This window comes from Hyla sarda, chromosome 4 (assembly GCF_029499605.1).
Source record: "Hyla sarda isolate aHylSar1 chromosome 4, aHylSar1.hap1, whole genome shotgun sequence".
In the NCBI taxonomy this organism is placed as follows: domain Eukaryota; kingdom Metazoa; phylum Chordata; class Amphibia; order Anura; family Hylidae; genus Hyla; species Hyla sarda.
The window spans coordinates 388,637,048-388,662,156 of NC_079192.1; positions in this window are offsets into that span (position 1 = coordinate 388,637,048).

The following is a 25,109-nucleotide window of genomic DNA, read 5'->3' on the forward strand; positions in this document are numbered from 1 at the left end:
TCTCCCATATACTTTGTAAAAGATACAGAATAAAATAATTATTTATTATTATTTTAATAACATTCACTACTATGGCTCTTTATGGGCTACATTCACACACACACACACACACACACACACACACATACACACATACACACACACCCATTGCCACCACTGTTGCAACAGTGAACAAAGCCAGGGACAGGCCAAAATGTCAAAAATAAGAGTTCACATTTATAAAATAGTAAAAAAAAATATGATAATCTATAAAGGAAAAATCCTTATTATATGTATGATTTAACAACTTGTGCAATGAAGATGCATTGTTAAATGTAGATATACCCCCCCCCCCCCCCCCAAAAAAAAAAAAACAATAAGAATTATTTTTGCCCTACATTTTATCAACAACTAGCTGAGTGGCGTTGCCTGGCTTTTCCTTCCTAATCCTTGTTGGAGAGGAAAATCAACAAAGGAGGAAGCTTTTGACTTCATATCCCATCCTCACATATTTTTGTCATATAGCAACCCCATATCCTGTCCCTATATCACATCCTCATATCTCAACCTCATATCCCGTCCTCATATCCCGTCCTCACATCTCAACCTCATATGCCGACCTCCTATTCAGACATCCTATGCCGTACTCATATCCCGTCCTCATATCTCGACCTCTTATCCTGTCCTTATATCCCGTCCTCATATCCGTCCTCCTATCTTGACCTCATATCCCGACCTCATATCTTGTCCTCATATCCCGTCCTCATAGCCCAACCCCATATCTAGTCCCCACATCCTGTCTCCATATCCCAACCTCATATCCCGTCATTATATCTTGACCTTATATCCCGTCCTCATATCCGATCCTCATATCCCGTCCTCCTATCCTGTCCTCATATCTCAACCTCATATCCCATCCCCATATCCCGACCTCATATCCCGTCTACATATCCCGTCCTCATATCTCAACCTCATATCCCGTCCTCATATCCCAACGTCATATCCCATCTTCATATGGCGTCCTCCTATCCCGACCTCATATATCGTCCTCATATCCCGTCCTCATATCCCAACCTCATATCCCGTCCTCATATCCCGACCTCATATCCTATCCTCATATACCGACCTCATATCCCATCCTCATATGCTGTCCTCATATCCCGCCCTTATGTCCCATCTTTATATCCTGTCCTCAGGGGGGGACTGATTTGTGATGAAGATATTGTAAGCTGAAAATAGAAGGGGACATGGCTTTGTGGGACTAGGCATGATTTGTAAGCCAGACCGATGCCAGACCGATGCATTTAAACAAAAACCCTGACCCCAGCAAATGGGGGTGGGTAAGAGTTAAATCACCGATCCTATGTTTGTTGTTGACATATAAGTAACATGTGGCCTAGTTTCATGTTAATATGTTTAGCGGTTTGGACGTGATGCTGGAACATACACACAAACATACACAAATAATGAGTTTTAAAAATATAGATAAAAGATAGTGGGCAACAAAGTGAACACATAATTCAGTTAAGCAGAACTGGACACATTTTTACAGTCCGTAAGAACAAATTTGGCTTGGTTTTGAGGGGTTAATGGCAAACTACTCAGCAATAAATAGGAATTTTAAGGTAAAGCATGACAATGGCGATCAATGACATATACCTGCTATGTATCAAAATAAATGTAAAAAAAAAAAAAAGTAGATTTGACATAGCTCTCATCTGTTCCACAACCCGCCTGAATGGTCTGATTCTGATGACATTTATAGTTATAGACAAGGGGACAGAAGTCAGATTTCTCATTTATTTAAAATCCTGACCTTACTGCTAATGTTCTTTCCTCTTTTTCAGCTTGTTGTCACCCTATCTTCCTATTCATTGTTGGTGACCCCCTCTTGGGAGCCCATTAAATTTAAAGCATTCTGAATGCCGTAGGTCAGGGTCTGAGCAGCAATGACAGCTGTCCTAGACTCTTAGGTACAGTGTCACTGTGAGTTACATATCCCGCTGCTTCATATACTGTACAGATACCAGTTCTGGTCAAGCAGATCATGAAGTCACAAGAGAGGCTGTAACAGCAAAACCAATGGGAAAAAATGATTTTGAAAGAAATAAAAAAGAACATAAACACAAGTAATAAATAAATATACCACAAAAGCAGCATAAACATACACCACAGACAGATTCACATAAAAAAAAAATAATAATATATATATATATATATATATATATATATATATATATATACACACTTTTGCCTGTTTATTATACATTGTTTATAGACATATCTATTTATGAACAATGCACACATATAAACACACATTACACCAATCCATACATCTATTCATATCATATAAGTCCTTTAAATTACATACACACAAATGCACAATGCACACGTAACACACACATATTCATGTGTTGCACACATTTACATGCACATCGCGCACACATACATACAGTAAACATTATACACAAGTATGGTTATACACATAAGGAGAGCTGAGCAAACTTTTCAAAAGTTCGGCTCGGCCGGCTCGCCAGAATTATTCAAAACAGGTTTACGGCAAACTGATAAAAAGCCTGAAATCATGTATATTACACTGCTTTAGAGCACTAAACCCTGTATAACACGGCTAGTAGTTTTAAAGGTGTACTCCACCCCTAGACATCTTATCCCCTATCAAAAGGATGGAGAATAAGATGTCTGATCGCAGGGGTCCCGCCGCTGGGGACCACCGCAATATAGCATGCTGTATGCTACATGCTATATGCTGCTTCATGCTATATTGCGGGGGTCCCCAGCGGCAGGACCCCCGCAATCAGACATCTTATCCCCTATCCTTTTGGATAGAGGATAAGATGTCTAGGGGTGGAGTACCCCTTTAAGGCTGTTATGGTGACATGTGGAAACTCATGATGACTGTAGCTTGCTTAAAAACACACTGCACTAGCGGATTTTTTTAAAGCTTTTTAACGCTAAAATAAAGCAGCATAAAATATCCCTGGTCGTTTTTAGATACCTGCTGGTGTTAAAATGCATCAGAGGTATCAGAAGATGCAATGACTTTATTCAAGACTTTAAAAAATTTTCCCTTTAAGGAGTAGAACAGGATTATTGTCCCAAAATAGTGAAGAAGAACTAGTTGTATTTATTACAAACCTAAAAAGTGATCTTTAGGCCTGGTTGGTAGTGGCATCTTTAACCCCTTAAGGACCCAGAAAATTTTCACTGTAGGACCCGGCCATTTTTTGGACATCTGACCACTGTCACTTTAAGCATTAATAACTTTGAGATGCTTTTACCTTTTATTCTAATTCTGAGATAGTTTTTTTCGTGACATATTCTACTTTATGTTAGTGGTAAAATTTTGTGGATACTTGCATCATTTCTTGGTGAAAAATTCCAAAATTTGATGAAAAAATAGAAAATGTAGCATTTTTTTTTACTTTGAAGCTCTCTGCTAATAAGGAAAATAAATATTACAAATTAATTATGTATTGATTCACATATACAATATGTCTACTTTATGTTTGCATCATAAAATTGACATGTTTTTACTTTTGGAAGACATCAGAGGGCTTGAAAGTATAGCAGCATTTTTCCAATTTTTCACAACATTTTCAAAATCGAAATTTTTTTATTTCAGGGACCAGTTCACTTTTGGAATGGATTTGAAGGGTTTTCTTATTAGAAATACCCCATAACTTACAACATTATAAAAACTGCACTCCTCAAAATATTCAAAATGACATTTAAAAGGTTTGTTAACCCTTTAGGTGTTTCACAGGAATAGCAAATTGAAGGAGAAAATTCAAAATCTAATTTTTTTACACTGGCATGTTCTTGTAGACCCAGTTATTGAATTTTTAAAAGGAGTAAAAGGAGAGAAATCTTCGTAAAATGTGTAACCCAATTTATCTTGAGTAAGAAAATACCTCATATGTGTATGTCAAGTGTTCGGCGGGCGCAGTAGAGGGCTCAGAAGGGAAGGAGCGACAGTGGGATTTTGGAGAGTGAGTTTTTCTGAAATGGTTTTTGGGGGGCATGTCACATTTAGGAAGCTCCTATGGTGCCAGAACAGAAAAAAACCACATGGCATACTATTTTGGAAACTACACCCCTCAAGGCACGTAAGAAGGGGTCCAGTGAGCCCTAACACCCCACAGGTGTTTGACGACTTTTCGTTAAAGGTGTAAATTGTTATATATTTTTTTCACTAAAATGCTAGTTTTCCCTCAAATGTAAAATATTTACTAGGCATAATAGGAAAAAATGCCCCTCAAAATTTGTAACCCCATCTCTTCTGAGTATGGAAATACCCCTTGTGTGGACGCCAAGTGCTGTGCTGGAGCACTACAATGCTCAGGAGTCACATTTGGCTTTTGAAAAGCAAATTTAGCTGAAATGGTTTTTCGGGGGCACGTCACATTTAAGAAGCCCCTATGGTGCCAGAACAGCAAAAGAAAAAAAAAACTGTGGTGTTTCAGGACTTTTTGTTAAATTTGGATGTGTAAATGATTTTTTTTTCACTAAAATGCTAGTTTTCCCTCAAATGTTAAATTTTTACAAGGGATAATAGGACAAAATGCTCCTCAAAATTTGTAACCCCATCTCTTCTGAGTATGGAAATACCCCATGTGTGGAAATCAAGTGCTCTGCTGGCGCACTACAATGCTCAGAAGAGAAGGAGTGCCATTGAGCTTTTGGAAAAAAAAAATGTTTGGAATAGAAGTCAGTGGCCATGTGCGTTTACAAAGTTCCCCGTGATGCCAGAACAGTGGACCCCCCCCCCCAAATGTGACCCTATTTTGGAAACTACACCTCTCACAGAATTTAATAAGGGGTGCAGTGAGTATTTACACCCAACTGGCATTTGACAGATCTTTGGAACAGTGGGCTGTGCAAATGAAATTTTTTTCATTTTCACGGACCACTGTTCCAAAAATCTGTCAGACACTTGTGGGGCATAAATGCTCACTGTACCTCTTTTTACATTACGTGAGGGGTGTAGTTTCCAAAATGGGGTCACATGTGGGGGGGGGGGGTTCAATTGTTCTGGCACTATTGGGGCTTTGTAAACACACGTGGCCTTCAATTCCGGACAAATTTTCTCTTCAAAAGCCCAATGGCGCTCCTTCTCTTCTGAGCATTGTAGTTCGCTCGCAGAGCACTTTACATCCACAAATGGGTTATGTTTTTACTCAGAAGAAATGGGGTTACAAATTTTGGTGGGCTTTTTTCCTATTTTCCCTTGTGAAAATGAAAAATTTAGGGTAACACCAGCATTTTAGTGATTTTTTTTTTTTTTTTTTTCATTTTTCCATTCAACTTTGAAGAATTTTCATTAAACACCTGGGGTGTTAAGGCTCACTATACCCTTTGTTACGTTTCATGAAGGGTGTAGTTTCCAAAATGAGGTCACATGTGGGTATTTCTTTTTTTGCGTTTATGGCAGAACCGCTGTAAAGTCAGCCACCTTTGTGCAAATCACCAATTTAGGCCTCAAATGTACATAGTGCACTCTCACTCCTGAGATTTGTTGTGCGCCCGCAGAGCATTTTCCGCCCACATATGGGGTATTTACGTACTCAGGAGAAATTGCGTTCAAAATTTGTTTTTGTTTTTTTCCTTTTAACGCTTGTGAAAATAAAAAGTATGGGGCAACATACTTAAATTTGTAAATTTGTAATTTTTTAAATTTTTTTACACCAACAAGCTGGTGTAGCCCCCAACTTTTCCTTTTCATAAGGGGTAAAAGGAGAAAAACCCCCCCAAAATTTGTAGTATTTGATGTATTTGATGTAGTTATGCAACAGCTGGAAGTAAACCCCCAGCCCCCAATCTGCTATTGGTCTCCGCTTCTATATGACCAATAGTAGGGATAGGAGGGGTGGCACCCCTGCCACCTCACTCCTATACCTTCAGGGGGATCGTCGGTGTCTTGGACAACCGCGATTCCCCTTATATTCTGGGTCACCGGGTCACCATAGACCCGTAATGACCCAGAATCGCGCAAATTGCAAGTGTGAATTCACTTGCGATTTGCCGCGATCGACGATGTGGGTGGGGGTCCAATGACCCCCAGGGCATTTGCGCGGGGTGCCTGCTGATATCAGCAGTCACCCCGGTCCGGTCTCTACCTGGTGCGTGGCTGGGACCGGAATTCCCACGGGTGTACCTGTACGCCCTGGATCCTTAGGACCCAGGTACACAGGGCGTATTCATATGCCCTGGGTCCTGTACGGGTTAAAGGGGTACTCCACTGGAAAACATTATCATTATTTTTTATTAAGTGGTGCCTGAAAGTTAATCAGATTTGTAAATTATTTCTATTTCAAAATCTTAATCATTCCAGTACTTAGCTGCCGTATACTACAGAGGAAGTTGTATTATTTTTGAATTTCCTTTCTGCCTGACCACTGTGCTCTCTGCTGTCCACTTTAGGAACTAGGATGAGAAGAGAAGAACAAAAGACTACACGAGGCACCTAGTGTATTAACCCAGATATTAAAGTGAAATGAACGAATGGTATTGTGCGCACCTGGAGTGCAAATAGTATGTGCATGTAACCCAAATCAAATGGGTGCAATGAATCTTGGATTCCTGGAGGGTTGCAGAAGCCGTGGGATGGTGGTTGCGGGCTGGCATCCGTCCACAATAGAGCAGATTAGGAACAGTGGCAAAAAGTTTCCCCTTGAGGCGCAAAAAATTCTCCAGATGGAATCAGGCAGGATAATATGTTTAAGTAAATATTTTATTTAAACCCATTAATTGATTGGTTTAAATAAAATATTTACTTAAACATATTATCCTGCCTGACTTTTTGCCACTGTTCCTAACCCACTTTAGGAACTGTCCAGAGAAGGAGCAAATCCCCGTAGCAAACCTATTCTGCTCTGGACAGTTCCTGACATGGACAGAGGTGTCAGCAGAGAGCACTTTGGTCAGACAGAAAACAACAACTCAACTTCCTCTGGAGCATACAATAGCTGATAAATCCTGGTAGGATTAATATTTTTAAATGGAGGTAATTTACAAATCTGTTTAACCTTCTGGCACCAGTTGATTTAAAAGAAAATGTTTTTCCAGTGGAGTACCACTTTAAAAACATAAGAACAGCTACACCAAACGCAAACTTTCCTAAACCAGAAAATCTAATTTGATGACAAGGTTTGGCACATGTGCCATACAGGGAGAGTGTGTCATGCCACCAAAACATGGGGAAGCCACAATGTGTATTCCGTTATCAGTGACCACGTATTCCAATCTCAGCTTTCTCTCTAAGATGGGGGTCACAATGCTTTACTTAGGGGTTTATCAGCCTCTTAAACCCTATGCGGCCTTGGCCTGGGAGCTGTATGTCAAATAATGCAAGCAATGATTGGATAACTTGGGGTCTGTAATCCTGATGCTAACTACAAAGTATGCTTGGCTATACTGACGTCATCTCCGTGTTCCAAGTACTTCATCCATTTATCCAGGCACCAAAACACCATGTGTTCCTCATTCCTCCTGCTAGTAATAGCTGTGGTGCCAGGCTCGCAGAAGCCGAACCTGTCAAAGTTTGAAAGTTTTGTGAGCCCAAATTTGTCCTGAGCAACAACCAGGTTTGCCAGACTCGGCTCTCTCATCTCTAGACATAATACTTATCTTGGTAGTGGATGACAGTAGAGAACAGAGCCACTCTGCAGACTCCTCTTCTTCCTTTCTTCTGTCTATACCAATAGAGAATCTCTCTGGGTCAAGTTATAACAGCTCATAAGAAGCTCTAGCTGTTGTAACATGAAGATACCCATGTAGGAGAAATTGAAGAAAGGCAAGATCTCCAAAAATACTAATCAGAGAATTGTTGTACATTCTAGATAGTACTGTTTTGTGTTAAATTGATCTATTATTATACTCCTACAAAATGCCTCCGCCAACGCGGTAAATGCTGCCCATACAAATATATATCCTACAAGAAAAATGGTAGATTAAATAGATGTGAAACGGACATAATCTTTATTAGGGTCATGAAAAAGCACATTACAAATAATAGCACATAAAAAACCACAGAACAACACAGCAAAAAACACCCACAGGTAAATGGTAGAACCAGCTGGGTGGAGAAAGGAACATTTTTCCTCCCAGAATACCCAATAAGGAAATGTACTGTATGAGGGTAAAGTGCAAAGAGGTAAGAGCTCAAGGGTCAAAACAACTATATGTATATATACCAATATAGAAATCCTGGCAATGAAAAAGTGCCACAGTGCATATAGTAATATCAATACAGTACATTTATCATAGGGCTTGATCCATTGCATACTCCCTTGGCCATAAATACATCTATAACCATAAAATATATGGACAGAGGAAAAAGCAGTGCAAAGCCTGGCAGTCTATGCCCCCCCCCCAAAAAAAAAAAGGGTAAATACCCCCCAGCACCACACACATTACCTGTGGGTCATTCGGAACGGCTTCCCTAACGCACGTTTTGTGTTACGCTTGATCACAGGGTCACGGTCAATTGTAAATTGTAAATAGTTGCTGTCCATTTTTTTGGTTCACAGTTAGCTGACATACAGCTGGGACAGTTCATTGGATTGATCCATCATTGTAGGTAGTGACTGTGCATTGTCTTGGTCCACAGTTAGCTAAGACACAGTTAAAGGGGTACTCTGCTGTCCCAGCATTCTGAACATTTTGTTACAAACGCCTGGATTGGGCATCGGGGGTCATGATGCTAGGGCCACACACCTCGTGACATCACACCATGCCTCCTCAATGCAAATCTATGGGAGGGGGCGTGGCATCCACCACACCCCCTCCCATAGACATGACATCAAGAGGATCGTGGCCGTGACGTCACGACCCCCGCACCTGGCGTTCTAAACGAACACCGGGTGCTGCAAAGAGATCACGGGATTCCCAGCAGCGGGACCATAGTGATCAGACATCTTATCCCCTATCCTTTGGATATGGGATAAGATGTCTAGGGGATGTCTAGAGGAGTGATACTGTTAAAATAACAGGACTTTATGAGAGCTAAAAATCCTGCATGTCAGGTTCTTTACTTCGTTAAAGTCCGGCAAAATAACAGACATCTAACAGAAACCCAACGAACCCTTTTCAAAGTCAATGGGATCTGTAGGGATCCATTGGTATTAGTTGTGGCACACTCTGTCCAGCCCCATTATCAGCGACTGTAGAGAAGCTCCCAAATGGAGGTCCATAACACTGATGTGAATAAGGCCTTGAAGAGTAAAAATTCCTCAAATGAAAAATAAATCTCATGAAAAATGATTAAGAAATGTATGACAAGACTCGAGCAAAATGCCCTGAAAAGGATTTGTAAATGGAACCATGAAAGAAAAAAAAAAAAAAGAAGCCAAATAGCCAGTCAATCAGAATAACTGAGCTCCTTACTTCATACCGTACATACTACTGTTCACAGAATAACAAGTAGTTCTCTGGTGATACCATTGAGGAGGAATGAACCCAGTTATTTACAAATAAAAAAGCCCATTGTGAGGGCAGCCTGGAGAAAAACACCTAAAACACAGGTTAATCCCTTAACGACCATGGACGTGTATACTCATCCATGTGCTGTTAAGCAGATATGGCTGGGGCTCCCGACTTGAGCCCGCTCCATACCGGCAGGCCCCAAGCTGATTCGTGTAGCTAAGGGCCGGCGTTAATAGCCGACATGCAGTGATCGCCGCGGGCGGCTATTAACCCCTTAGATCGCCGCTGTCAAAGCTGACAGCAGCGATCCACTTCTGAGGTAGCAGAAGGGTTTACCTCTGCTTCTGTGTCTGCTGCTGCGCTGTGAATGATAAAGCCTGGCAGGACCAGGCTTTATCAATCGAGCGCAGAGCCCACAGATCAATGTGGTTCTATGGAACCACATTGATCTATATGAGGAATCTAATGATTCCTACTAAAAGTCCCCTAAGGGGACTAAAAGTGTAAAAAAAAGAAAAGTTTAAAAAAGTTTAAAAACACACACACATTAACCCCCTCCATATTAAAAGTTCAAAACACCCCCCTTTTCCCAAATTCCATATAAAAAAATATATAAACATAATAAAAATAAACATATATGGTATCGCCACGTGCACAAAAGTCAGATCTATAACAATATAAGGTTAATTAAACTGCACGGTGAATGGTGTACATGTAAAAAAGAAAATTTAAGTCCAAAATAGCATATTTTTGGTCACCTTGTATACTCAAAAAAATTTATAAAAAGTGATCAAAAAGTCCAATCAAAACAATCATAGTACCGATAATAACTCAGATCATGTCACAAAAAATGGATATCATACCACCCCGTAACCGGAAAAAAAAAAAAGTTATAGGGGTCAGAATAGAACAATTTTAAACATACTAATTTTGGTGCATGTAGTTATAATTTTTTTTAAGTAGTAAAAAAAAGAAAACCTATATAAATTGGGTATTATTGTAACCATATGGAACTACAGAATAAATATATGGTGTCATCTTTACTGAAAAGTGCACTGTATGGACTCGGAAGCCCCAAAAGTTACAAAAGGGCGTTTTTTTTTCCAACTTTGCCCTACAAATATTTTTTTTCTGGGATCGCTGTAAATCTTGTGATGAAATGATTGATGTCATTACAAATTACAATTGGTGGCGCAAACAATAAGACCTCATATGAGTTTGTAGGTGCAAAACTGAAAGCGTTTACATTTTTAGAAGGTGATGAGGAAAAAAACTGAAAGTGGAAAAACATATGGAAAAAATTTCACTTTTTTTCTATATTTTGTAAAACACACTCTGAACTTTCTTGCACGCCTCTTATTACTGAAAGTAAACTTTAATGCTAAACGTTATTTAAACTCTAACTTAAAAAATAAAATGGGTGGAAATATTGGTTCTGGCAGCATCTTAAATAGGGAATCTTTGAAATGTAGTTTCAATCCAAATTTTTTCCCCTCAGAAACTGTCTGAGCTTCGCAGGTGTACAAACACCTGGTCCTTTTGTGCCGAAAATGTAATGCCTGCAGTTTGTGATATAAGTTTTTCGTCTTCTTCAAGAAATAATTGTGGAATGAGTCATTGGCATCTGTCGTGAGTGTCCCTGTCTCTCGAGAATGAATGCCTAAAAGAACTGTCTTCCAGTCATGCACTGTATGTATTGAATAGACAATAAATTGCTATGGTTAGTTATAGTAATATTATCTCCGCAATTCCGATGTTGGATGTTTATTAGCTCTGAGAATACAAACTCTAAAGCAGAACGCAATCCAGAGGCACGTCGTATTCTCCAAGCAGAGCTGAGGTACAAAATATTTTCACATATGTTTTATCAAATATGTCCCTTGGTCGCACTTCTACTTTCAGTGGCCTTAGATAGTAGATATTCATTTTCCTGGAGGTTTATTAAAAAATATATTATTTTGAGACTACATTTACCAATAAAATGAACAGATGCTGCAAATAAACTTTTACATTTTTTATTAAGCTTAAAAAAAAAAAAAAAATATATATATATATATATATATATATATATATATATATATTATATATATATATATATATATATATATATATATATATATATATACACACACATTTAATGTAGTGTCATATGCCATCTACACTCACTTACTTACTTACTCACTTTCTCACTATACTGATAAGACCATATCGTAACTAGGCTCTAACACTATTTTTACTTTCTTACAAAGACACGCAATTCCATAGACGATGATAGAATGTATTTTATAGCACTGAAAAAAGGGAGCAGCGAGTGTGAACATGAGGTGAACATGAATAGATTACTAAACCCTATCCAGATGGCCCATTCTACTCTAGTAAATCTGAAAACATTATTAGGTTGTAGAAAGACCTTTAACCAATGGCCGACCCTGCACAGAGTAGCAAACAACGTCAAAGCTTCTCCTTATGGGAAGTACTTTGGAACTGAATACCTTCCCCTGCATATGTCAGATCAGCTACCTGAAACTAGGGGAGGCTAAACCCTATCTAAGCAGCCCATTCTTCTCTAGTAAATCTGAAAACATCATTAGGTTCTAAAAAGACCTTTAACAAATGGCCTACTCTATCCTGATATAACATTTCATAGAGCGAAACCCTGCAGTAGCAAGGTGACCGGCAGGACGCTCCGGTCACCCTGCTACAGGCAGGGTTTTTCCTCTATGGATTTTTACAGGCAGGGTTTTTCTCATGTATCTCTGTTGTGACTGACATGCTTACTACTTTTTTCTGAGTTGACTGTAGAGTTCCTACTTCCTCATGCTACCAGTGTGCTCTATACCAAATATTGGCATGCCCTATGGGTTTTAATGCGCTGCTATTTGGGCCTAAATATTAGGGTCACTACTGTGTCTGCTTATCTATTGCCCATGGCCATTACAAGTAGAGAGCACCTTTATCCCATTTATTGAGATCTATATATGCATGGATTATAATTAGGTTATAGTTAACCCCTATCTATGTTTGCCTATTTCCATCTTTGATGGACTAATTCCTAATATACCCCTGAGGACTTCCCTATGTTAATTCTCCTACCAGGCATCAGGGATAGAAACGCGTTGGGTTAGATTCAGTAGAAGGTAAATCCACGTAGAGTTTGGTGTGACATTATGTCCAATTTGCTTTTTTTCCTCCCTTTTTTGGTTTAGTTCTGATACACACAAAGGGAATAAACATGTGTATTGCAAAACATATGTCACTGCAATCCTTTTCTGCAATCCTTTTCTAGAAAAAATACAGGGGTGTCAACATTTACGGGCATGACTGTATATAATTTCTAAAGTCAGCAAAATGGAACTTCCTTATCAAAGTTCCATAGACCTAAAAAAAGGGATGGCAGACACTATCTTTGAAGCTTATGAAAATTGATGGCTTATCCTCCGATAGACCATCAATATTAGATTGGTGGAGGTCCGACCTCAAGCACTCTCGCTGGTCAGTTTTTTTGAAAAGTCGACTGCACTTCCGCAGCACCACTTCCTTTATAATATTTTCTTGCATTCATATTCACAATCTCCCTACTTTTTTTAAGCAGTTAGAATAAGGTACTACAATGTGGCCTCATTCACCTAAATGAAACAATGCTGCAGTACCTTGCGCTGTCACAACTTAAAGTATGGTGATTGCATGGACGAGCAGAAGTAAACCCTGAAGAGGTGCTCTCAGAAGGGGCCCTTCCAACAGCTGATCTGTGGGGTGTTTGGGATTAAACCCTTGTTAATCCAATTTTAATGGTCTACCGTAGATTAGGTCATTAATTCTTATAGAGTAGAGTCCCACGTAACGGATCCACAGCGTATCTTACGTTGCAGATCTGATGATGACCAACCCTAGAGTGTGTGCCCTGCTGTACCTGTGTTTCTGCTCATAGCAGCAATTTGCCATTACGAGCAGACACACAGGGATCTGCGCGACTGTAGTAAACTGAGGTCGCATGTGCAGTTTATTTACAGACATCGTGGCCACTCCCCTGCTCTCTGAGTTAGGCAAAGAGAGGCAGTGATGTCTGAGAATATACTGCACTAGTTACGCAAATCCCTGTTCGAGGGACACACGGACATAGCAAGACACGCACTATAGGGTCGGTCATCGGCGGATCCGCAGCATAGAATACACTGCAAATCTGTTACATGGGATCCTACTCATAAACTGGATAAACCCTTTAGTAAAGGAGTAGTATCTTTGGTGGAGCTCTCAGTAGGGTGTGGGGCAATTCAAAATGTTGCTATAATTGAGCCAAGGCGTAACTTGTACTAGTACTTCTGTGTCCCTATGCAAAATCTACAACAGGGCCATATGTGCCAATTATAATACTGGTCTCACGATTGCTACCACAGCGTCCCCAATAGTTACTCCCCTGTAAGTGAGGATGAAGTACAATCATATAATGTGGAAAAAATTTTGACAAACCATAGGAGTATATGATGCGCACCAAAATGAATATAATGGGGTATACTAGTATTTTTACTCTTAAAATAGGCTCAGCCTGGGGCATAACATAAAAAACACTATTGGTACAAGTAGGAAAAAAGTATGATCATCTTACCACAATCTTCTTATAGAAAGGACACCACATCATAGGATCCGGAAGCACGGAACAAAGGAGCGGCTTCTCCTCGTGGTAACAAAGCTAGGAAAGAGAAAAAAGGGTGGATCCAGCTCCCGTTGAACAGGAGCTGGGTCCACCCTTTTTTCTCTTTCCTATAAAAAAAAACACTATACCTATCTTCCTTGTTCCCCCCATTCTCCCAAATCCTGTTCTCTTGCAAAGCTTTTTTTTTTTTTTCATTTTGAGAGTGTGCATGTACTGCCCACTTAGCCAGCAACCACATGCACCAAGCTAAAAAAAAAAAAAAAAAAAAGCACTCCGGATCGGGAATGGCTCCGGCAAAATGGCAGGAGCGAGGAAGGTACATAAAGGTTATACTAGTTTATAATAGTTACTGCGTTTAGTATCTTAATCATAAAACAAGCTGTGATACCCCTTTATGGTGCATTCACTTGTACAATATCCTGCGCATATTTGACATGCTCAGGATTTTATGCTGCAGATGCTCAGGATTTTATGCTTCAGATTTCAGTGGAAACTAAATGACTAACCGCAGCTTCAAATACTTTACGTGGGAATAGACCCTTATTGTTTTCACACGTTTTACGTCTACTTGGAAACTTTTCAAAAGAACAGAAATAAGTGAATTTGCAAAATGCTCTAAAGGATTTGAAAAATGTACTACTTTTTTTGGGGAACAAACTATTAAAGCAGATGTATGCCAGCTATGAGAAGACATAAGGAAAAGAAATGTTCCTGACATGCAAAATATATTTTTGCCATATATGCTAGTTTGACCATTTTGACACAATTTACTGCATATTTTGCAGACTCGTAAATTCTTTTTACAGCACTGGGAATAAATCTGGCTCAAAAGATTTTTTTTTTTTTTTTTAATGTACGGTCTTCTACTCAACTTTGGACGGTATCCATCTTTGCCTATTAATACAATGATGTATCGAGTTTTAATAATTTTGTACATAGCAGAAATGCATAGACAGAACTGAATCAGTTGCTGGAAGAAGTGGATCTATATAGAACCTACAAAAACTGACACACAAAGGGGAAGACCCACCCATGAAAACTAAACTGCCCATAAAAAGTCAACAACCCTCAAAAAGGGGAGTCAACAAAAGTCAACAACCCTCAATGGGGAGCATCAACCTATAACACAGCAGTTCTTTAGCCCCAACATCATGTATACAGTTGTACAAAACCAAGCAAAAGTAACTTTCATCTGATTATATCATAGGACAAATGTGCCTCACCATCGCCTCAACGTGTGTTTTGTGAACCTTCATCAGGGTTTTTTAACCCATGAACCTTTGGTGGGTAGTTTTAATGGGTGGATCTTTCCCTTTTTGCATGAACGTTTTCAATAAAGTTTTTTTGTAGTTCATTATGGCGAGTGTTGTTTATCCAGCTGACACATTTTGGTGTAGCTGCTAGAATTTTGTAGGTTCTATAAGAAGTAGATCTAACTTGGATTTGTTCAAGGTGATTTAACCAGCAATAGTCTTACCCTGGCATTGTATGTATAAAAGTTAAAATTGCAGAGCGGTACCAGATGCCAGCTGCGTAACATTACCATATGAATACGCTCCACACCTATCATGATTTCTCATTGGTGGTCTGCTCTAACAACCACGTATCTCAGTGGGTCCTTTGCAGATAAAAATTTTGCTTAATAAAAGCCAGTTGAAGCAGCCCGAGAAAACTGGTGCGATACAAAGTTCTTTAGCAGTGTTGCTTCTTCCCTGTAGTTTTGGAAGAAGTTCTTTATTAATGCTATCAATCTGTACGTTTTTACGAGCACTAAAATTCACCAATTAAAATAAAGCTATTAAAAATAAAGAAAAATTGCATTGTAGCTTATTGCAAAGAGAGAATCTATCCTGTGCCTACCTACATGAAATGATGTTAGGTGTAGGAGGGGGGGTTTGCTCATTCAGCAGAAACAGAATTGTTTTTACGCTATATTTTATCGGAGCAAGTGCTTTTGATTAGAGAAGAGAAACTGCATCAAATCAGAAACATGCAAGTGCTGAAAATAAAAAAAAGGAAAAGAAAAAATCTTGTAAAATTAACACAAAATAATAAAGGTTAAATTAAGTTGAATCGCACAGCAAAATCCCAAGATAGAACAGGACACTCTTTTGCCAAGATGGGAAAAATTTATGTGATTACTTGAGCGAAAAACATTTAACAACAACAACAACAACCGGAGAAAAAAAGATGCAAAAAAATAAATAAATAAATAAATAAATAAGAAACTGGGGACAAGAGAAAATTTTAAATAAAAGTATTAAGTCAGAGTTTCTGTTCAATTATAAATGTCCACAATTCAAACAACTTTTCTGGACAGTAATAAAAATTTAATAAATAAATAAATAAGAAAACAACAAATGCATTTTTTATTGCATCCTTAGTGACCATAATTGGAAATAAGCAAAAGTTGTGGAAAAAGAGAGTACAGGGAGCTGGCTGATGCGACAAGGAAAGGATTGAAGCAATTGTGAATCGAAATATTGAAATAGGTTCTAAGCCGCAAAAAAAGGAAGGTTGTCACTGCAGATGTCAGCAATGCTACTCAGAATGAGAAGGCGTTGGGAGAGCTAGTGAAATGGAACAAAATGTAACACAGTGAAAAATACTTGGAAAAACTCCTTCATTGCTGGAGGTATCGGAAAGAAAAAAAAAGTTTCAGAAAAGTGTCTGGAATTTTCTGATATGACTTGGCTTGAAAAGGAGGCAGGGAAGGGAGAAATGTGTGATGTTGTTTACCATTGTAAAGCTTTAGGAGGACTCCGGAGTTGGAAGTGCTTGCAACATGGCAGATTTTCTTCTGAAATGTTTTAATTTTGTGTCCTAGAGCAATGAAGCAGAAGTCGTGAAAGGGAACTTATCGTAAGGAAATGACTGGAGATGAGCAAACTGTTTCAAAAAGTTTGGGTCGGCAGGCTGGCTGAGCTTTGGCAAAAAGTTTGGTTTGGGCCAAATAATCTTCAGATGAAGCCGGAAATCAGCAATAACCCTGAAACTCATGTAAGAGCCTTAAAGGGGTTCTCCGGTGCTTAGACATCTTATCCCCTATCCAAAGGATAGGGGATAAGATGCCTGATTGCGGGAGTCCCGCCGCTGGGGACCCCCATGATCTTGCAAGCGGCACCCCGTTTATAATCAGTCCCCTCAGCTTGCAGCTATCACGCCCCCTCCCATAGGCTTGCATTGTGGGGCGGAGCAGGATGTCACACGGGGCGGAGGCATGATGTCACACGCCGTCAGCCCTGTGGTCGCCGGTAATCAGACCCGGAGCGAACACGCTCCCGGGACTGATTATAAACAGGGTGCAGCGTGCAAGATCACGGGGGTCCCCAGCGGCGGGACTTCTGCAATCAGGCATCTTATCCCCTATCCTTTGGATAGGGGATGAGATGTCTAAAAACTGAAGAACCCATTTAAAGACCTGTATGACATTGATAGATCACCTAGCTGTGTATTTAAGGGAAAACTGCCAGCCTTTTTACCCACACTAAACCCCATACACTGGGTTATAGTGTGGGTGAACAGGAGTCCAACGAGGGATCACTTACTTAAATATCTCCAGTAAGTCCTGAGATATGTCCCCCAAAAGATCATCTGCTGAATTCAGCGATTTGCGTGCAGACGGTGGGGCTTCACTGGCTCAATTTACATATTCATTGTCTGTGACTCCATGGAGGACATATGAGGGACATATCTCAGGACCTACTGGACATAATTAAGTAAGTGACCCCTCGTTGGACTCCTGTTCCTCCACACTATAACCCAGTGTATTGGGTTTAGTGTGGATGTACAGGCTGACAGTTTTCCTTTAAGTACTTTTGAGATGTCTTCAAGGCTGTTAGTTTAAATGCTAAGGCAGAATGTGGTTACAAGTGAAAACTAACATATTTTCATGCTTTAAAAAAAACATAAAATAAAAATCACTTTTGTTGCCAGATGTCTGCTGGTGTTAATACTTACAAGGAGGTATTGGGAGAAGTAGTAACTTTTTCTCCCCTTTCCCAAAAAAATTTGGGGGGAGAAGCAACAATGTATCACTTTTGATAACTCATTGGCCCTGATTTACTAAGAGTGTTGTGTAGTTTTCTTTGTGAGTTTTAATGCCCTACAATTTTTTTTCCACGGTATTTACTAAGGTTTCTCTACATTTTGCACTTTCCCTACATTTTGCTTTTCCCTACACTTTGCTTTGTTTACACATGCTCTGATCGGTCTGGTTTTCTTCAGCTCAAATCCTCCACATTTTCTGTGGAAACCTTAGTAAATATATTGGGTTTTCGTGAAAATATCGGGGACACGCCCCTTCTCGGTAGCCAGGCCACCTTTTATCGATGGCCATGCCTCTCAGTACGGGTTTTCTCAGTAAAAGTGAGAGTTGGTCAGGTGTTTTCAATTCTGGTGCAAATTCTGGTGCACATTCTGGCGCAGACAGAATTTCTGGTGCAATGCGACAGAATCTTGTGCACAACCCAGATATTGTCGGGTTTACAATAGTAAATCAGCGACCTAGACTTTAATGGGAAAAATCCCCACAATGCTGACTTTCCCATTAAAGTCAATAGCCCAGATTTATCAAACTGTGTGAGAGAAAAAATGGAGTGAATGTCCCTCAGCAACCAATAACAGCTCACCTAACGAGCTGAGGTAAAGTAAACCTGAGCCATGATTGGTTGCTCCGGGAAATTCACTCCATTTTTTTCTCTCACACAGTTTGATAAATCTGGGCCGATGAGTTGTTCCTTTTTTTTTTTATTTTTATTTTTTATTTATTATTACATATTATTTTATTTCCTAAATACACACTTAACCCCTTAAGGACCCAGCCAATTTTCACTGTAGGACATGGCCATTTTTTGCACATCTGACCACTGTCACTTTAAATTAATAACTCTGGGATGCTTTTACCTTTCATTCTGATTCCAAGAATGTTTTTTCGTGGTAAAATTTTGTCGATACTTGCATCATTTCTTGGTGAAAAATTCCAAAATTTTATGAAAAATTGAAAGCTCTCTGTTTATAAGGAAAATGAATATTCCAAATAAATTATATATTGATTCACATATACAATATGTCTACTTTATGTTTCCATCATAAAGTTGACGTGTTTTTACTTTTGGAAGACACCAGAGGGCTTCAAATTCAGCAGCAATTTTCCAATTTTTCACAAAATTTCCAAAATCACAATTTTTCAGGGACCAGTTCAGGTTTGAAGTGGATTTGAAGGGTCTTCATCTTAGAAATACAACACAAATGACCCCATTATAAAAACTGCACCCCCCAAAGTATTCAAAATGACATTCAGTCAGCACTTTAACCCTTTAGGTGTTTCACAGGAATAGCAGCAAAGTGAAGGAGAAAATTCACAATCTTAATTTTTTACACTCGCATGTTCTTGTAGACCCAATTTTGAATTTTTACAAGGGGTAAAAGGAGAAAATGTATACTTCTATTTGTAGCCCAATTTCTCTCGAGTAAGCACATACCTCATATGTCTATGTTAAGTGTTCGGCGGGCACAGTAGAGGGCTCAGAAGGGAAGGGGCGACAAGGGGATTTTGGAGAGTACGTTTTTCTGAAATGGTTTTTGGGGGGCATGTTGCATTTAGGAAGCCCCTATGGTGCCAGAGCAGGAAATAAAAAAACACATGGCATACCATTTTGGAAACTAGACCCCTTGAGGAACATAACAAGGAATAAAGTGAGCCTTAATACCCCACAGGTGTTTTACGACTTTTGCATATGTAAAAAAATTTTTAAAAAATTTCAATAAAATGTGTGTTTCCCCCCAAATTTCACATTTTTGCAAGGGTTAATAGCAGAAAATACCCCCCCACAATTTGTAACCCCATCTCTTCTGAGTATGGAGGTACCCATTAAGTTGACCTGAAGTGCACTACAGGCGAACTACAATGCTCAGAAGAGAAGGAGTCATATTTGGCTTTTTGAGAGCAAATTTTGCTCGGGGGCATGTCGCATTTAGGAAGCCCCTATGGTGCCAGGACAGCAAAAAATACCCACATGCCATACCATTTTGGAAACTAGACCCCTTGAGGATCGTAACAAGGAATAAAGTGAGCCTTAATACCCCACAGGGGTTTCACGACTTTTGCATAAGTAAAAAAAAATATGTTTTTCACTAAAATGTGTGTTTCGCCCCCAAATTTCATATTTTTGCAAGGGTTAATAGCAGAAAATACCCACCAAAATTTGTAACCCCATCTCTTCTGAGTATGGAGGTACCCCATAAGTTGACCTGAAGCGCACCGCGGGCGAACTACAATGCTCAGAAGAGAAGGAGTCATATTTGGCTTTTTGAGAGCAAATTTTGCTCGGGGGGCATGTCGCATTTAGGAAGCCCCTATGGTACCAGAACAGCAAAATAACCCCCACATGGCATACAATTTAGGAAACTAGACCCCTTGAGGAATGTAACAAGGGGTACAATGAGCATTTACCCCCCACTGGTGTCTGTCAGATCTTTGGAACAGTGGGCTATACAACATTTTTAATTTGCACAGCCCACTGTTCCAAAGATCTGTCAGACACCAGTGGGGTGTAAATTCTCACTGCACCCCTCATTACATTCCGTGAGGGGTGTAGTTTCCGAAATGGGGTCACATGTGGGGTTTTGTATTTTTTGCGTTTGTCAAAACCGCTGTAACAATCAGCCACCCCTGTGCAAATCACCTCAAATGTACATGGCGCACTCTTCCTTCTGGGCCTTATTGTGCGCCCCCAGAGCACTTTACGCCCACATATGGGGTACCTCAGTAGTCGGGAGAAATTGCATTTCAAATTTTGGGGGGCTTTTTTCCCTTTTACCTCTTGTCAAAATGAAAAGTATAGGGCAACACCAGCAATTTAGTGTAAAAATTTTTTTTTCTTTACACTAACATGCTGGTGTAGACTCCAACTTCACCTTTTCATAAGGGGTGAAAGGAGAAAAAGCCCCCCAAAATTTGTAAGGCAATTTCTCCTGAGTACGGTGATACCCCATATGTGGCCCTAAACTGTTGCCTTGAAAGTGAGAGCGCTATGTGCATTTGAGGCCTGAATTAGGGATTTGCACAGGGGTGGGCATAGGGGTATTCTACGCCAGTGATTCCCAAACAGGGTGCCTCCAGCTGTTGCAAAACTCCAAGCATGCTTGGACAGTCAACGGCTGTCCGGCAATACTGGGAGTTGTTGTTTTGCAACAGCTGGAGGCTCCATTTTGAAAACAGTGGCGTACCAGACGTTTTTCATTTTTATTGGGGAGGGGAGGGGGGCTGTGTAGGGGTATGTGAATATGTAGTGTTTTTTACTTTTTATTTTATTTTGTGTTAGTGTAGTGTAGTGTAGTGTTTTTAGGGTACAGTCACACGGGCGGCGGATTACAGCGAGTTTCCCGCTGCGAGTTTGAGCTGCCGCGCAAAATTTGCTGCATCGCAAACTTGCAGCCTGATACTCACTGTAAGCCCCTGCCCATGTGAATGTACCCTGTACATTCACAGGGGGGGGGGACCTCCAGGTGTTGCAAAACTACAACTCCCAGCATGCACAGTCTATCAGTGCATGCTGGTAGTTATAGTTTTGCAACAGCTGGAGGCACACGGGTTGGGAAACACTGAGTTAGGAAACAGACAATGTTTCCCAACCAGTGTGCCTCCAGTTGTTGCAAAACCACTACTCCCAAACATTCTCAGGCATGCTGGAAGTAGTAGTTCGGCAACATCTTTAGAGCCAGATGTTGCCGAACTACAACTCCCAGCATGCTCAGAGTTGTAGTTTGCAACATCTGGAGGACTACAGTTTGCAGACCACTAATACAGTGGTTCCCAATCTGTGCCCTTCCAGATGTTGCAAAACTACAACTCCCAGTATGCCAAAACTGTCCAGGCATGCTGGGAGTTGTAGTTCTGCAACATCTGAAGGGCCAGATGTTACAGAACTACAACTCCCAGCATGCCTGGACAGTAAGGGCATGCTGAGGATGTGTAGTTTTGCAACATCTGGAAGGGCACAGTGGTCCCAAAACTGCGGACCTCCAGATGTTGCAAAACTGCAACTCCCAGCATGCCCAGATGCCAAGGGCTGTCTGGGCATGCTGGGAGTTGTATACAGGGTCCCAATACAGCAATGCATGTCGCTTTACGGGACGTGCATTGCTGTAAAGGGCCCGACCGCGGCTGAAGATCCACTCACCTGTCGCCGCCGTCTTCATCGCCGGGATCCGGGTCTTCAGGGACGAGGTAAGTACGGGGGTCGGGCCCCAGCACTCCCCCTTCCCCCTCCGCGTCCTCCGGTCTTCCTCCCATCCTCTCCGGACTTCCAGGTGCTGGGCAGGGCGGGAGGAAGTAACCGCCCCCCCCCCCCCCCCCCTGTGATTGGTCGGTTAACTAACCGACGGATCGCAGGGGATCGGAGGAGGTGGCAGGCTTTTCACCTCGCTCCTATACTTTAGCATGGTCCTGGCTGTCTGTGACAGCCGGGATCATGCAAAATTACCGGGCGGTCGGGTCCCAGAGACCCGATCAGCCCGGTATCGCCGCAGATCGCAAGGGCGATTTCCCTTGCGATTTGCGGCGATCGCCGACATGGGGGGCCTGCATGGCCCCCCCTCGGCGTTTGCCCTGGATCCCTGCTGAAGGATTTCCCCAGGGATCCACTTCCGATCTCCGCCGGGTGAGCGGCGGAGACCAGGAAAAGACCATGACTTATGCATACGTCATGGGTCCTTAAGACCCAGGGTGTGATGATGTATGCATACGTCATGGGTCCTTAAGGGGTTAAAGCTACTCCTTTAGTGCTAAGTAAATGTTACCTTTACATCTATTTCTAGCTTACACTTTATTTTCCTTTCCTTTGATTACCTATGATGACCTGACATGTACTTTGGCATTGTTTTTCTTATGTTGTTAAAACATACCTGCTGTCATATCACAGAAAAAAAATAATGCTTAATTATATATGCTACTCACTAGGTCATACAGACACTTTCCATTTTTTATGTGCTTAGCTTCTGTATTTGGCTCACAAATCCCTCTGCTTATTCCCTTCCTGAGTCTGCTGTGCTGTGCTGGGTCTCTTCATCCAATCACTGCAGGCTGCTCTGTAGACCCTCCTCTTTGCTTTCATGCTGCAGTGTGATAGACCGGACAGGAGTGAGCACAACCCTAGTCCAACCCTCTCTTACTGGACTCTGCCCCAGCATGGGCTTCAGCTGGGAGAAAGTTGATGCTGCAGCCGAACAGGATAATGTTCTAGATGGTATGGGGTCTTTTCTATAATCCATGATTTCTATAAAATATATTAGAGAGGTTAAAGGGGTACTCCACTGGAAAACATTTTTTTTTTAAATCAACTGGTGCCAGAAAGTGAAACAGATTTTTTAAATACTTCTATTAAAAAATCTTAATCCTTCCAGTACTTATCAGCTGCTATATGCTCCACAGGAAGTTATTTTCTTTTTGAACTTCCTTTCTACTTGACCATGGTGCTCTCTGCTGACATCTTAGGTCCATTTTAGGAACTGTCCAGAGTAGGAGAAAATCCCTGTAGAATACCTCTCCTGCACCAGACAGTTACTGACATGGACAGAGGTGTCAGCAGAGAGAGCTGTGGTCAAACTTAAAAGAACAACTCAACTTCCTCTGGAGCATACAGCAGCTGATAAGTACTGGAAGGATTACGTTTTTTTATAGAAGTACCGTATTTATCGGGGTATACCACGCACCGGCCTATAACACGCACCCTCATTTTACCAAGGATATTTGGGTAAAAAAAGTTTTTTACCCAAATATCCATGGTAAAATGAGGGTGCGTGTGTGCGCGTGTATACCCCGATACACCCCCAGGAAAGGCAGGGGGAGAGAGGCCGTCGCTGCCCGCTTCTCTCCCCCTGCCTTTCCTGGGGTCTAGAGCCCTGCTGCAGGGAGAGAAGGGGCAGCGGCACCCATTGCCATTGCCGGCGCCGCTGCCCCGCTGCCTCCCCCAATCCCCGGTGGCATAATTACCTGGGTCGGGTCCGCGCTGCTGCAGGCTTCCGGCGCGCGTCCCCTGCGTCGTTGCTATGCACGGCGTGGCGCACTGACGTCATGCGCCACGCCGTGCAGCGCATAGCAACGACGCAGGGGACGCACGCCGGAGGCCTGCAGCAGGGCGGACCCGACCCCGGCAACAGGTAATTATGCCACTGGGGATGGGGGGAGGCAACGGGGCTGCGGCGCTGGCAATGGGTGCCGCTGCCCTTTCTCTCCCCCTGGCTGTCGGCGCCGCTTCTCTCCCCCTGGCTATCGGCGCCGGCAATGAGGCGCCGGCACCGATAGTCAGGGGGACAGAACGGGCAGCGGCGCCGATAGCCAGGGGGAGAGAAGGGCCGGCAGCAGCGCTCTAGACCCCAGGAAAGGCAGGGGGAGAGAAGCGGGCAGCGACGGCCTCTCTCCCTCTGCCTTTCCTGGGGGTGTATCGGCGTATAACACGCACATAGACTTTAGACTAAAAATTTTAGCCTAAAAAGTGTGTGTTATACGCCGATAAATACGGTAATTTACTAATCTGTTAAACTTTCTGGCTCCAGTTGATTTGAAAAAAAAATTAAAAATTTCCACCGGAGTACCCCTTCAACCCCTTAAGGACCAAAGTTTTTTTTTCATTTTTTCATTCATATACTTTCGTATTTTCCACCTCACCTTCCAAAAATCAGAACGCTTTTAATTTTGCACCTACGGACCCATAAGAGGGCTTCTTTTTTGCACCATTAATTGTACTTTGTAATGACATAAATCATTTTGCCACAAAATTTATGGCAAAACCAGAAATAAATATTTGTGGGGCAAAATTGGAAAAAAAATACGCCATTTTGTAACTTTTGGGGGCTTCCAATTCTACCCAGTGCACTATTCTGTAAAAATGACACCATATCTTTGTTCTGTAGGTACATACAGTTACAAGGATACCTAATTTATATAGGTTTTATTTTTTACTACAAAATTTTTTTTATAACTACATGCACCAAAATTAGTATGTGTAAATTTGTAATCTTCTGACCACTATAA